The following is a 15,114-nucleotide window of genomic DNA, read 5'->3' on the forward strand; positions in this document are numbered from 1 at the left end:
AAATGGAAATATCATGAACAGATTAATCAGCCATATATATAGAAATTAAAAAATACGTAGGCAAACATCTCAATCGCCCCTTCTGCTATATTCATTGTCCTAATATATGATAAGTTTCATAAAGCAGAGTCGCCATTCACATGTGCTGGTAATAAATATGTTATTTTGGGCAGGCAATGAAAGGGCTGAGGCCCGACCAGACATTATACCTCCAGCATCTCTATGTTAAAAAGCATTTCTAGGCAATTTCTAGCCTCTGAAAAAAATATGCAAGACCCACCGATAAATCTGGCCAAAGTCCGTAACATTTTTGCATACTTGTGCTCTGACCTGAATGTAGCGCCACCTCGTAGCTGTCGAAGGTAACTGCAGCTCACAAAATGTTTTATCAGAAGGCAAGTTGAGAGGAATCCAAGAGGCAGATGTCCATGGAAAGAGCCTCTCACTGCAGCAGGAAGGTTGGATGCTTGAAATTTGCATAGTTTCCTGTCCAACGTCCACTCACGTCCCGAACGCTCCCAAACGCTCAAAAGCCTCACACCGGGTAGATCTCTGGCTCCCAGGTAAAGCCAAATCCTGAGCATGTTAGCGCTAGTATCACAGAGAGAGATATAGAGGGTTCAAGAGCTGCTGTCTTGATAAATGTTTGAAACGGCTAGTGCCTGAGAGTGTCTGGCTTTCAGTTATGACTGATTGTGAGAGGGGAAGATTAAGTTTTTCTGCACCCAGCATGCCTTGCGATATACTTAGGCAAATGAGGTGAGAGCCCGACCAATCCCACTCTACTCTGCTGAATGCTCCTTATTTGCATAAAGAGAACACTTTCACAACGGAGCAGAGTGGCGCAGCGGAAGCGTGCTGGGCCCATAACCCAGAGGTCGATGGATCGAAACCATCCTCTGCTAATTTTGCTTGATTTTTCTTCCAAGGACCAAGCTGTCATTCCCAGGCTGCCAGCAAGTAAAAGCGCAAGCTTTTGCCAGCTATGTGAGAAAAGACTTCTCAACTATCTGTGTCTGCTGAAATACAAGAGAGGGATCGTAAAAGGATCCACCCTGTACTTTGAAAGTAAAGACACACAATAATAAGCATAAATGACTGGTGGGACCTTCAAACACTTTTCTGGGCATGCTTTGAATTTCATTCTTCCCTTTTAGTTGTGCTATTATCTATCTCCTGGGCATTTCCTGGAATGTTCTCTCTTTCTCTTCCCTGCTTTGCTTCCCATGCTGCATCTATATGTTCATATCTATTATTTGTACTACTGCTTTCCATTCTTCTCTTCCGCACAGCTTTGACCTTGGTTTCAATCCCAGTTCCTTACCCTCTGCTAAAAACTTTCTACTGCTTTTCATGTTGGTATCTAAACCAAATGCACCGTTGAAGCTGGTGCAAGATAGACATTGCACTCAGGGTCGTAATGTTTAGAACCGAGAGCATACAGATCATAGGGCGTTGGTGGTATAGTGGTGAGCATAGCTGCCTTCCAAGCAGTTGACCCGGGTTCGATTCCCAGCCAACGCAGTACAAATACTTATATATTCTGCAAGCTGGATATATTTTAATGCAATATGTCACAAAATGGAAATATCATGAACAGATTAATCAGCCAGATATAAAAAAATAAACAAATACGTAGGCAAACATCTCGATCGCCCCTTCTGCTATATTCATTGCCCTAATATATGATAAGTTCCATAAAGCAGAGTCACCACTCACATGTGCTGGTAATAAATATGTTACAGTGGGCAGACAATGAAAGGGCTGAGGCCCGACCAGACATTATAACTCCAGCATCTCTATGTTAAAAAGCATTTCTAGGCAATATCTAGCCTCTGAAAAAAATATGCAAGATCCACCGATAAATCTGGCAAAAGTCACTAACATTTTGGGCATACTTGTGCTCTCACCTGAATGTAGCGCCACCTTGTAGCCATCGGAGGTAACTGCAGCTCACAAAATGTTTCATAAGAGGGCAAGTTGAGAGGAATCCAAGAGGCAGATGTCCATAGAAAGAGCCTCTGACTACAGCAGGAAGGTTGGATGCTTCAAATTTGCATAGTTTCCTGTCCAACGTCCTCTCACGTCCCGAACGCCCACGTCACTCCACTGAATGCTCCTCATCTGCATAAAGAGAACACTTTCACAGAGGAGCAGAGTGGCGCAGCGGAAGCGTGCTGGGCCCATAACCCAGAGGTCGATGGATCGAAACCATCCTCTGCTAAATTTGCTTTATTTTCCTTCCAAGGACCAAGCTGTCATTTCCACGCTGCCAGAAAGGAAAAGCGCAAGCTTGCGCCAGCTATGTGAGAAAAGACTTCTCAACTATCTGTGTCTGCTGAAATACAAGAGAGGGATCGTCAAAGGATCCACCCTTTACTTTGAAAGTAAAGAGACACAATAATAAGCATAAATGACAGAGGGCGTTGGTGGTATAGTGGTGAGCATAGCTGCCTTCCATGCAGTTGACACGGGTTTGATTCCCGGCCAACGCAGTGCAAATACTTATGTATTCTGCAAGCAGGATATATTTTAGTTCAACATGTCACAAAATGGAAATATCATGAACAGATTAATCAGCCATATATATAGAAATTAAAAAATACGTAGGCAAACATCTCAATCGCCCCTTCTGCTATATTCATTGTCCTAATATATGATAAGTTTCATAAAGCAGAGTCGCCATTCACATGTGCTGGTAATAAATATGTTATTTTGGGCAGGCAATGAAAGGGCTGAGGCCCGACCAGACATTATACCTCCAGCATCTCTATGTTAAAAAGCATTTCTAGGCAATTTCTAGCCTCTGAAAAAAATATGCAAGACCCACCGATAAATCTGGCCAAAGTCCGTAACATTTTTGCATACTTGTGCTCTGACCTGAATGTAGCGCCACCTCGTAGCTGTCGAAGGTAACTGCAGCTCACAAAATGTTTTATCAGAAGGCAAGTTGAGAGGAATCCAAGAGGCAGATGTCCATGGAAAGAGCCTCTCACTGCAGCAGGAAGGTTGGATGCTTGAAATTTGCATAGTTTCCTGTCCAACGTCCCGAACGCTCCCAAACGCTCAAAAGCCTCACACCGGGCAAGCCTCACCGGGTAGATCTCTGGCTCCCAGGTAAAGCCAAATCCTGAGCATGTTAGCGCTAGTATCACAGAGGGAGATATAGAGGGTTCAAGAGCTGCTGTCTTGATAAATGTTTGAAACGGCTAGTGCCTGAGAGTGTCTGGCTTTCAGTTATGACTGATTGTGAGAGGGGAAGATTAAGTTTTTCTGCACCCAGCATGCCTTGCGATATACTTAGGCAAATGAGGTGAGAGCCCGACCAATCCCACTCTACTCTGCTGAATGCTCCTTATTTGCATAAAGAGAACACTTTCACAACGGAGCAGAGTGGCGCAGCGGAAGCGTGCTGGGCCCATAACCCAGAGGTCGATGGATCGAAACCATCCTCTGCTAATTTTGCTTGATTTTTCTTCCAAGGACCAAGCTGTCATTCCCAGGCTGCCAGCAAGTAAAAGCGCAAGCTTTTGCCAGCTATGTGAGAAAAGACTTCTCAACTATCTGTGTCTGCTGAAATACAAGAGAGGGATCGTAAAAGGATCCACCCTGTACTTTGAAAGTAAAGACACACAATAATAAGCATAAATGACTGGTGGGACCTTCAAACACTTTTCTGGGCATGCTTTGAATTTCATTCTTCCCTTTTAGTTGTGCTATTATCTATCTCCTGGGCATTTCCTGGAATGTTCTCTCTTTCTCTTCCCTGCTTTGCTTCCCATGCTGCATCTATATGTTCATATCTATTATTTGTACTACTGCTTTCCATTCTTCTCTTCCGCACAGCTTTGACCTTGGTTTCAATCCCAGTTCCTTACCCTCTGCTAAAAACTTTCTACTGCTTTTCATGTTGGTATCTAAACCAAATGCACCGTTGAAGCTGGTGCAAGATAGACATTGCACTCAGGGTCGTAATGTTTAGAACCGAGAGCATACAGATCATAGGGCGTTGGTGGTATAGTGGTGAGCATAGCTGCCTTCCAAGCAGTTGACCCGGGTTCGATTCCCGGCCAACGCAGTACAAATACTTATATATTCTGCAAGCTGGATATATTTTAATGCAATATGTCACAAAATGGAAATATCATGAACAGATTAATCAGCCAGATATAAAAAAATAAACAAATACGTAGGCAAACATCTCGATCGCCCCTTCTGCTATATTCATTGCCCTAATATATGATAAGTTCCATAAAGCAGAGTCACCACTCACATGTGCTGGTAATAAATATGTTACAGTGGGCAGACAATGAAAGGGCTGAGGCCCGACCAGACATTATAACTCCAGCATCTCTATGTTAAAAAGCATTTCTAGGCAATATCTAGCCTCTGAAAAAAATATGCAAGATCCACCGATAAATCTGGCAAAAGTCACTAACATTTTGGGCATACTTGTGCTCTCACCTGAATGTAGCGCCACCTTGTAGCCATCGGAGGTAACTGCAGCTCACAAAATGTTTCATAAGAGGGCAAGTTGAGAGGAATCCAAGAGGCAGATGTCCATAGAAAGAGCCTCTGACTACAGCAGGAAGGTTGGATGCTTCAAATTTGCATAGTTTCCTGTCCAACGTCCTCTCACGTCCCGAACGCCCACGTCACTCCACTGAATGCTCCTCATCTGCATAAAGAGAACACTTTCACAGAGGAGCAGAGTGGCGCAGCGGAAGCGTGCTGGGCCCATAACCCAGAGGTCGATGGATCGAAACCATCCTCTGCTAAATTTGCTTTATTTTCCTTCCAAGGACCAAGCTGTCATTTCCACGCTGCCAGAAAGGAAAAGCGCAAGCTTGCGCCAGCTATGTGAGAAAAGACTTCTCAACTATCTGTGTCTGCTGAAATACAAGAGAGGGATCGTCAAAGGATCCACCCTTTACTTTGAAAGTAAAGAGACACAATAATAAGCATAAATGACAGAGGGCGTTGGTGGTATAGTGGTGAGCATAGCTGCCTTCCATGCAGTTGACCCGGGTTTGATTCCCGGCCAACGCAGTGCAAATACTTATGTATTCTGCAAGCAGGATATATTTTAGTTCAACATGTCACAAAATGGAAATATCATGAACAGATTAATCAGCCATATATATAGAAATTAAAAAATACATAGGCAAACATCTCAATCGCCCCTTCTGCTATATTCATTGTCCTAATATATGATAAGTTTCATAAAGCAGAGTCGCCATTCACATGTGCTGGTAATAAATATGTTATTTTGGGCAGGCAATGAAAGGGCTGAGGCCCGACCAGACATTATACCTCCAGCATCTCTATGTTAAAAAGCATTTCTAGGCAATTTCTAGCCTCTGAAAAAAATATGCAAGACCCACCGATAAATCTGGCCAAAGTCCGTAACATTTTTGCATACTTGTGCTCTGACCTGAATGTAGCGCCACCTCGTAGCTGTCGAAGGTAACTGCAGCTCACAAAATGTTTTATCAGAAGGCAAGTTGAGAGGAATCCAAGAGGCAGATGTCCATGGAAAGAGCCTCTCACTGCAGCAGGAAGGTTGGATGCTTGAAATTTGCATAGTTTCCTGTCCAACGTCCCGAACGCTCCCAAACGCTCAAAAGCCTCACACCGGGCAAGCCCTCACCGGGTAGATCTCTGGCTCCCAGGTAAAGCCAAATCCTGAGCATGTTAGCGCTAGTATCACAGAGAGAGATATAGAGGGTTCAAGAGCTGCTGTCTTGATAAATGTTTGAAACGGCTAGTGCCTGAGAGTGTCTGGCTTTCAGTTATGACTGATTGTTAGAGGGGAAGATTAAGTTTTTCTGCACCCAGCATGCCTTGCGATATACTTAGGCAAATGAGGTGAGAGCCCGACCAATCCCACTCTACTCTGCTGAATGCTCCTTATTTGCATAAAGAGAACACTTTCACAACGGAGCAGAGTGGCGCAGCGGAAGCGTGCTGGGCCCATAACCCAGAGGTCGATGGATCGAAACCATCCTCTGCTAATTTTGCTTGATTTTTCTTCCAAGGACCAAACTGTCATTCCCAGGCTGCCAGCAAGTAAAAGCGCAAGCTTTTGCCAGCTATGTGAGAAAAGACTTCTCAACTATCTGTGTCTGCTGAAATACAAGAGAGGGATCGTAAAAGGATCCACCCTGTACTTTGAAAGTAAAGACACACAATAATAAGCATAAATGACTGGTGGGACCTTCAAACACTTTTCTGGGCATGCTTTGAATTTCATTCTTCCCTTTTAGTTGTGCTATTATCTATCTCCTGGGCATTTCCTGGAATGTTCTCTCTTTCTCTTCCCTGCTTTGCTTCCCATGCTGCATCTATATGTTCATATCTATTATTTGTACTACTGCTTTCCATTCTTCTCTTCCGCACAGCTTTGACCTTGGTTTCAATCCCAGTTCCTTACTCTCTGCTAAAAACTTTCTACTGCTTTTCATGTTGGTATCTAAACCAAATGCACCGTTGAAGCTGGTGCAAGATAGACATTGCACTCAGGGTCGTAATGTTTAGAACCGAGAGCATACAGATCATAGGGCGTTGGTGGTATAGTGGTGAGCATAGCTGCCTTCCAAGCAGTTGACCCGGGTTCGATTCCCGGCCAACGCAGTACAAATACTTATATATTCTGCAAGCTGGATATATTTTAATGCAATATGTCACAAAATGGAAATATCATGAACAGATTAATCAGCCAGATATAAAAAAATAAACAAATACGTAGGCAAACATCTCGATCGCCCCTTCTGCTATATTCATTGCCCTAATATATGATAAGTTCCATAAAGCAGAGTCACCACTCACATGTGCTGGTAATAAATATGTTACAGTGGGCAGACAATGAAAGGGCTGAGGCCCGACCAGACATTATAACTCCAGCATCTCTATGTTAAAAAGCATTTCTAGGCAATATCTAGCCTCTGAAAAAAATATGCAAGATCCACCGATAAATCTGGCAAAAGTCACTAACATTTTGGGCATACTTGTGCTCTCACCTGAATGTAGCGCCACCTTGTAGCCATCGGAGGTAACTGCAGCTCACAAAATGTTTCATAAGAGGGCAAGTTGAGAGGAATCCAAGAGGCAGATGTCCATAGAAAGAGCCTCTGACTACAGCAGGAAGGTTGGATGCTTCAAATTTGCATAGTTTCCTGTCCAACGTCCTCTCACGTCCCGAACGCCCACGTCACTCCACTGAATGCTCCTCATCTGCATAAAGAGAACACTTTCACAGAGGAGCAGAGTGGCGCAGCGGAAGCGTGCTGGGCCCATAACCCAGAGGTCGATGGATCGAAACCATCCTCTGCTAAATTTGCTTTATTTTCCTTCCAAGGACCAAGCTGTCATTTCCACGCTGCCAGAAAGGAAAAGCGCAAGCTTGCGCCAGCTATGTGAGAAAAGACTTCTCAACTATCTGTGTCTGCTGAAATACAAGAGAGGGATCGTCAAAGGATCCACCCTTTACTTTGAAAGTAAAGAGACACAATAATAAGCATAAATGACAGAGGGCGTTGGTGGTATAGTGGTGAGCATAGCTGCCTTCCAAGCAGTTGACCCGGGTTCGATTCCCGGCCAACGCAGTGCAAATACTTATGTATTCTGCAAGCAGGATATATTTTAGTTCAACATGTCACAAAATGGAAATATCATGAACAGATTAATCAGCCATATATATAGAAATTAAAAAATACGTAGGCAAACATCTCAATCGCCCCTTCTGCTATATTCATTGTCCTAATATATGATAAGTTTCATAAAGCAGAGTCGCCATTCACATGTGCTGGTAATAAATATGTTATTTTGGGCAGGCAATGAAAGGGCTGAGGCCCGACCAGACATTATACCTCCAGCATCTCTATGTTAAAAAGCATTTCTAGTCAATTTCTAGCCTCTGAAAAAAATATGCAAGACCCACCGATAAATCTGGCCAAAGTCCGTAACATTTTTGCATACTTGTGCTCTGACCTGAATGTAGCGCCACCTCGTAGCTGTCGAAGGTAACTGCAGCTCACAAAATGTTTTATCAGAAGGCAAGTTGAGAGGAATCCAAGAGGCAGATGTCCATGGAAAGAGCCTCTCACTGCAGCAGGAAGGTTGGATGCTTGAAATTTGCATAGTTTCCTGTCCAACGTCCCGAACGCTCCCAAACGCTCAAAAGCCTCACACCGGGTAGATCTCTGGCTCCCAGGTAAAGCCAAATCCTGAGCATGTTAGCGCTAGTATCACAGAGAGAGATATAGAGGGTTCAAGAGCTGCTGTCTTGATAAATGTTTGAAACGGCTAGTGCCTGAGAGTGTCTGGCTTTCAGTTATGACTGATTGTGAGAGGGGAAGATTAAGTTTTTCTGCACCCAGCATGCCTTGCGATATACTTAGGCAAATGAGGTGAGAGCCCGACCAATCCCACTCTACTCTGCTGAATGCTCCTTATTTGCATAAAGAGAACACTTTCACAACGGAGCAGAGTGGCGCAGCGGAAGCGTGCTGGGCCCATAACCCAGAGGTCGATGGATCGAAACCATCCTCTGCTAATTTTGCTTGATTTTTCTTCCAAGGACCAAGCTGTCATTCCCAGGCTGCCAGCAAGTAAAAGCGCAAGCTTTTGCCAGCTATGTGAGAAAAGACTTCTCAACTATCTGTGTCTGCTGAAATACAAGAGAGGGATCGTAAAAGGATCCACCCTGTACTTTGAAAGTAAAGACACACAATAATAAGCATAAATGACTGGTGGGACCTTCAAACACTTTTCTGGGCATGCTTTGAATTTCATTCTTCCCTTTTAGTTGTGCTATTATCTATCTCCTGGGCATTTCCTGGAATGTTCTCTCTTTCTCTTCCCTGCTTTGCTTCCCATGCTGCATCTATATGTTCATATCTATTATTTGTACTACTGCTTTCCATTCTTCTCTTCCGCACAGCTTTGACCTTGGTTTCAATCCCAGTTCCTTACCCTCTGCTAAAAACTTTCTACTGCTTTTCATGTTGGTATCTAAACCAAATGCACCGTTGAAGCTGGTGCAAGATAGACATTGCACTCAGGGTCGTAATGTTTAGAACCGAGAGCATACAGATCATAGGGCGTTGGTGGTATAGTGGTGAGCATAGCTGCCTTCCAAGCAGTTGACCCGGGTTCGATTCCCGGCCAACGCAGTACAAATACTTATATATTCTGCAAGCTGGATATATTTTAATGCAATATGTCACAAAATGGAAATATCATGAACAGATTAATCAGCCAGATATAAAAAAATAAACAAATACGTAGGCAAACATCTCGATCGCCCCTTCTGCTATATTCATTGCCCTAATATATGATAAGTTCCTTAAAGCAGAGTCACCACTCACATGTGCTGGTAATAAATATGTTACAGTGGGCAGACAATGAAAGGGCTGAGGCCCGACCAGACATTATAACTCCAGCATCTCTATGTTAAAAAGCATTTCTAGGCAATATCTAGCCTCTGAAAAAAATATGCAAGATCCACCGATAAATCTGGCAAAAGTCACTAACATTTTGGGCATACTTGTGCTCTCACCTGAATGTAGCGCCACCTTGTAGCCATCGGAGGTAACTGCAGCTCACAAAATGTTTCATAAGAGGGCAAGTTGAGAGGAATCCAAGAGGCAGATGTCCATAGAAAGAGCCTCTGACTACAGCAGGAAGGTTGGATGCTTCAAATTTGCATAGTTTCCTGTCCAACGTCCTCTCACGTCCCGAACGCCCACGTCACTCCACTGAATGATCCTCATCTGCATAAAGAGAACACTTTCACAGAGGAGCAGAGTGGCGCAGCGGAAGCGTGCTGGGCCCATAACCCAGAGGTCGATGGATCGAAACCATCCTCTGCTAAATTTGCTTTATTTTCCTTCCAAGGACCAAGCTGTCATTTCCACGCTGCCAGAAAGGAAAAGCGCAAGCTTGCGCCAGCTATGTGAGAAAAGACTTCTCAACTATCTGTGTCTGCTGAAATACAAGAGAGGGATCGTCAAAGGATCCACCCTTTACTTTGAAAGTAAAGAGACACAATAATAAGCATAAATGACAGAGGGCGTTGGTGGTATAGTGGTGAGCATAGCTGCCTTCCATGCAGTTGACCCGGGTTTGATTCCCGGCCAACGCAGTGCAAATACTTATGTATTCTGCAAGCAGGATATATTTTAGTTCAACATGTCACAAAATGGAAATATCATGAACAGATTAATCAGCCATATATATAGAAATTAAAAAATACGTAGGCAAACATCTCAATCGCCCCTTCTGCTATATTCATTGTCCTAATATATGATAAGTTTCATAAAGCAGAGTCGCCATTCACATGTGCTGGTAATAAATATGTTATTTTGGGCAGGCAATGAAAGGGCTGAGGCCCGACCAGACATTATACCTCCAGCATCTCTATGTTAAAAAGCATTTCTAGGCAATTTCTAGCCTCTGAAAAAAATATGCAAGACCCACCGATAAATCTGGCCAAAGTCCGTAACATTTTTGCATACTTGTGCTCTGACCTGAATGTAGCGCCACCTCGTAGCTGTCGAAGGTAACTGCAGCTCACAAAATGTTTTATCAGAAGGCAAGTTGAGAGGAATCCAAGAGGCAGATGTCCATGGAAAGAGCCTCTCACTGCAGCAGGAAGGTTGGATGCTTGAAATTTGCATAGTTTCCTGTCCAACGTCCCGAACGCTCCCAAACGCTCAAAAGCCTCACACCGGGCAAGCCCTCACCGGGTAGATCTCTGGCTCCCAGGTAAAGCCAAATCCTGAGCATGTTAGCGCTAGTATCACAGAGAGAGATATAGAGGGTTCAAGAGCTGCTGTCTTGATAAATGTTTGAAACGGCTAGTGCCTGAGAGTGTCTGGCTTTCAGTTATGACTGATTGTTAGAGGGGAAGATTAAGTTTTTCTGCACCCAGCATGCCTTGCGATATACTTAGGCAAATGAGGTGAGAGCCCGACCAATCCCACTCTACTCTGCTGAATGCTCCTTATTTGCATAAAGAGAACACTTTCACAACGGAGCAGAGTGGCGCAGCGGAAGCGTGCTGGGCCCATAACCCAGAGGTCGATGGATCGAAACCATCCTCTGCTAATTTTGCTTGATTTTTCTTCCAAGGACCAAGCTGTCATTCCCAGGCTGCCAGCAAGTAAAAGCGCAAGCTTTTGCCAGCTATGTGAGAAAAGACTTCTCAACTATCTGTGTCTGCTGAAATACAAGAGAGGGATCGTAAAAGGATCCACCCTGTACTTTGAAAGTAAAGACACACAATAATAAGCATAAATGACTGGTGGGACCTTCAAACACTTTTCTGGGCATGCTTTGAATTTCATTCTTCCCTTTTAGTTGTGCTATTATCTATCTCCTGGGCATTTCCTGGAATGTTCTCTCTTTCTCTTCCCTGCTTTGCTTGCCATGCTGCATCTATATGTTCATATCTATTATTTGTACTACTGCTTTCCATTCTTCTCTTCCGCACAGCTTTGACCTTGGTTTCAATCCCAGTTCCTTACTCTCTGCTAAAAACTTTCTACTGCTTTTCATGTTGGTATCTAAACCAAATGCACCGTTGAAGCTGGTGCAAGATAGACATTGCACTCAGGGTCGTAATGTTTAGAACCGAGAGCATACAGATCATAGGGCGTTGGTGGTATAGTGGTGAGCATAGCTGCCTTCCAAGCAGTTGACCCGGGTTCGATTCCCGGCCAACGCAGTACAAATACTTATATATTCTGCAAGCTGGATATATTTTAATGCAATATGTCACAAAATGGAAATATCATGAACAGATTAATCAGCCAGATATAAAAAAATAAACAAATACGTAGGCAAACATCTCGATCGCCCCTTCTGCTATATTCATTGCCCTAATATATGATAAGTTCCATAAAGCAGAGTCACCACTCACATGTGCTGGTAATAAATATGTTACAGTGGGCAGACAATGAAAGGGCTGAGGCCCGACCAGACATTATAACTCCAGCATCTCTATGTTAAAAAGCATTTCTAGGCAATATCTAGCCTCTGAAAAAAATATGCAAGATCCACCGATAAATCTGGCAAAAGTCACTAACATTTTGGGCATACTTGTGCTCTCACCTGAATGTAGCGCCACCTTGTAGCCATCGGAGGTAACTGCAGCTCACAAAATGTTTCATAAGAGGGCAAGTTGAGAGGAATCCAAGAGGCAGATGTCCATAGAAAGAGCCTCTGACTACAGCAGGAAGGTTGGATGCTTCAAATTTGCATAGTTTCCTGTCCAACGTCCTCTCACGTCCCGAACGCCCACGTCACTCCACTGAATGCTCCTCATCTGCATAAAGAGAACACTTTCACAGAGGAGCAGAGTGGCGCAGCGGAAGCGTGCTGGGCCCATAACCCAGAGGTCGATGGATCGAAACCATCCTCTGCTAAATTTGCTTTATTTTCCTTCCAAGGACCAAGCTGTCATTTCCACGCTGCCAGAAAGGAAAAGCGCAAGCTTGCGCCAGCTATGTGAGAAAAGACTTCTCAACTATCTGTGTCTGCTGAAATACAAGAGAGGGATCGTCAAAGGATCCACCCTTTACTTTGAAAGTAAAGAGACACAATAATAAGCATAAATGACAGAGGGCGTTGGTGGTATAGTGGTGAGCATAGCTGCCTTCCAAGCAGTTGACCCGGGTTCGATTCCCGGCCAACGCAGTGCAAATACTTATGTATTCTGCAAGCAGGATATATTTTAGTTCAACATGTCACAAAATGGAAATATCATGAACAGATTAATCAGCCATATATATAGAAATTAAAAAATACGTAGGCAAACATCTCAATCGCCCCTTCTGCTATATTCATTGTCCTAATATATGATAAGTTTCATAAAGCAGAGTCGCCATTCACATGTGCTGGTAATAAATATGTTATTTTGGGCAGGCAATGAAAGGGCTGAGGCCCGACCAGACATTATACCTCCAGCATCTCTATGTTAAAAAGCATTTCTAGGCAATTTCTAGCCTCTGAAAAAAATATGCAAGACCCACCGATAAATCTGGCCAAAGTCCGTAACATTTTTGCATACTTGTGCTCTGACCTGAATGTAGCGCCACCTCGTAGCTGTCGAAGGTAACTGCAGCTCACAAAATGTTTTATCAGAAGGCAAGTTGAGAGGAATCCAAGAGGCAGATGTCCATGGAAAGAGCCTCTCACTGCAGCAGGAAGGTTGGATGCTTGAAATTTGCATAGTTTCCTGTCCAACGTCCACTCACGTCCCGAACGCTCCCAAACGCTCAAAAGCCTCACACCGGGTAGATCTCTGGCTCCCAGGTAAAGCCAAATCCTGAGCATGTTAGCGCTAGTATCACAGAGAGAGATATAGAGGGTTCAAGAGCTGCTGTCTTGATAAATGTTTGAAACGGCTAGTGCCTGAGAGTGTCTGGCTTTCAGTTATGACTGATTGTGAGAGGGGAAGATTAAGTTTTTCTGCACCCAGCATGCCTTGCGATATACTTAGGCAAATGAGGTGAGAGCCCGACCAATCCCACTCTACTCTGCTGAATGCTCCTTATTTGCATAAAGAGAACACTTTCACAACGGAGCAGAGTGGCGCAGCGGAAGCGTGCTGGGCCCATAACCCAGAGGTCGATGGATCGAAACCATCCTCTGCTAATTTTGCTTGATTTTTCTTCCAAGGACCAAGCTGTCATTCCCAGGCTGCCAGCAAGTAAAAGCGCAAGCTTTTGCCAGCTATGTGAGAAAAGACTTCTCAACTATCTGTGTCTGCTGAAATACAAGAGAGGGATCGTAAAAGGATCCACCCTGTACTTTGAAAGTAAAGACACACAATAATAAGCATAAATGACTGGTGGGACCTTCAAACACTTTTCTGGGCATGCTTTGAATTTCATTCTTCCCTTTTAGTTGTGCTATTATCTATCTCCTGGGCATTTCCTGGAATGTTCTCTCTTTCTCTTCCCTGCTTTGCTTCCCATGCTGCATCTATATGTTCATATCTATTATTTGTACTACTGCTTTCCATTCTTCTCTTCCGCACAGCTTTGACCTTGGTTTCAATCCCAGTTCCTTACCCTCTGCTAAAAACTTTCTACTGCTTTTCATGTTGGTATCTAAACCAAATGCACCGTTGAAGCTGGTGCAAGATAGACATTGCACTCAGGGTCGTAATGTTTAGAACCGAGAGCATACAGATCATAGGGCGTTGATGGTATAGTGGTGAGCATAGCTGCCTTCCAAGCAGTTGACCCGGGTTCGATTCCCGGCCAACGCAGTACAAATACTTATATATTCTGCAAGCTGGATATATTTTAATGCAATATGTCACAAAATGGAAATATCATGAACAGATTAATCAGCCAGATATAAAAAAATAAACAAATACGTAGGCAAACATCTCGATCGCCCCTTCTGCTATATTCATTGCCCTAATATATGATAAGTTCCATAAAGCAGAGTCACCACTCACATGTGCTGGTAATAAATATGTTACAGTGGGCAGACAATGAAAGGGCTGAGGCCCGACCAGACATTATAACTCCAGCATCTCTATGTTAAAAAGCATTTCTAGGCAATATCTAGCCTCTGAAAAAAATATGCAAGATCCACCGATAAATCTGGCAAAAGTCACTAACATTTTGGGCATACTTGTGCTCTCACCTGAATGTAGCGCCACCTTGTAGCCATCGGAGGTAACTGCAGCTCACAAAATGTTTCATAAGAGGGCAAGTTGAGAGGAATCCAAGAGGCAGATGTCCATAGAAAGAGCCTCTGACTACAGCAGGAAGGTTGGATGCTTCAAATTTGCATAGTTTCCTGTCCAACGTCCTCTCACGTCCCGAACGCCCACGTCACTCCACTGAATGCTCCTCATCTGCATAAAGAGAACACTTTCACAGAGGAGCAGAGTGGCGCAGCGGAAGCGTGCTGGGCCCATAACCCAGAGGTCGATGGATCGAAACCATCCTCTGCTAAATTTGCTTTATTTTCCTTCCAAGGACCAAGCTGTCATTTCCACGCTGCCAGAAAGGAAAAGCGCAAGCTTGCGCCAGCTATGTGAGAAAAGACTTCTCAACTATCTGTGTCTGCTGAAATACAAGAGAGGGATCG

General features: G+C 43.8%; 10 non-coding genes across 10 annotated transcripts; all 10 read left to right on the plus strand.

Annotated features, from left to right (window-relative positions):
- Positions 1 to 1,452: 1,452 nt before the first annotated feature.
- On the plus strand, positions 1,453 to 1,524 carry TRNAG-UCC (transfer RNA glycine (anticodon UCC)). Its single transcript has one exon. It is a non-coding gene; the product is annotated as a tRNA-Gly (tRNA).
- Positions 1,525 to 4,006: 2,482 nt separating this feature from the next.
- TRNAG-UCC (transfer RNA glycine (anticodon UCC)) lies at positions 4,007 to 4,078 on the plus strand. The gene has a single exon. It is a non-coding gene; the product is annotated as a tRNA-Gly (tRNA).
- Positions 4,079 to 4,977: 899 nt separating this feature from the next.
- TRNAG-UCC (transfer RNA glycine (anticodon UCC)) lies at positions 4,978 to 5,049 on the plus strand. The gene has a single exon. It is a non-coding gene; the product is annotated as a tRNA-Gly (tRNA).
- Positions 5,050 to 6,561: 1,512 nt separating this feature from the next.
- On the plus strand, positions 6,562 to 6,633 carry TRNAG-UCC (transfer RNA glycine (anticodon UCC)). Its single transcript has one exon. It is a non-coding gene; the product is annotated as a tRNA-Gly (tRNA).
- Positions 6,634 to 7,532: 899 nt separating this feature from the next.
- On the plus strand, positions 7,533 to 7,604 carry TRNAG-UCC (transfer RNA glycine (anticodon UCC)). The gene has a single exon. It is a non-coding gene; the product is annotated as a tRNA-Gly (tRNA).
- Positions 7,605 to 9,101: 1,497 nt separating this feature from the next.
- On the plus strand, positions 9,102 to 9,173 carry TRNAG-UCC (transfer RNA glycine (anticodon UCC)). The gene has a single exon. It is a non-coding gene; the product is annotated as a tRNA-Gly (tRNA).
- Positions 9,174 to 10,072: 899 nt separating this feature from the next.
- On the plus strand, positions 10,073 to 10,144 carry TRNAG-UCC (transfer RNA glycine (anticodon UCC)). The gene has a single exon. It is a non-coding gene; the product is annotated as a tRNA-Gly (tRNA).
- A 1,512-nt stretch (positions 10,145 to 11,656) lies between these two features.
- Positions 11,657 to 11,728, plus strand: TRNAG-UCC (transfer RNA glycine (anticodon UCC)). Its single transcript has one exon. It is a non-coding gene; the product is annotated as a tRNA-Gly (tRNA).
- An 899-nt stretch (positions 11,729 to 12,627) lies between these two features.
- TRNAG-UCC (transfer RNA glycine (anticodon UCC)) lies at positions 12,628 to 12,699 on the plus strand. Its single transcript has one exon. It is a non-coding gene; the product is annotated as a tRNA-Gly (tRNA).
- A 1,507-nt stretch (positions 12,700 to 14,206) lies between these two features.
- Positions 14,207 to 14,278, plus strand: TRNAG-UCC (transfer RNA glycine (anticodon UCC)). The gene has a single exon. It is a non-coding gene; the product is annotated as a tRNA-Gly (tRNA).
- Positions 14,279 to 15,114: the final 836 nt, after the last annotated feature.

This window comes from Lissotriton helveticus, chromosome 11 (genome assembly GCF_964261635.1).
Source record: "Lissotriton helveticus chromosome 11, aLisHel1.1, whole genome shotgun sequence".
Lineage (NCBI taxonomy): Eukaryota > Metazoa > Chordata > Amphibia > Caudata > Salamandridae > Lissotriton > Lissotriton helveticus.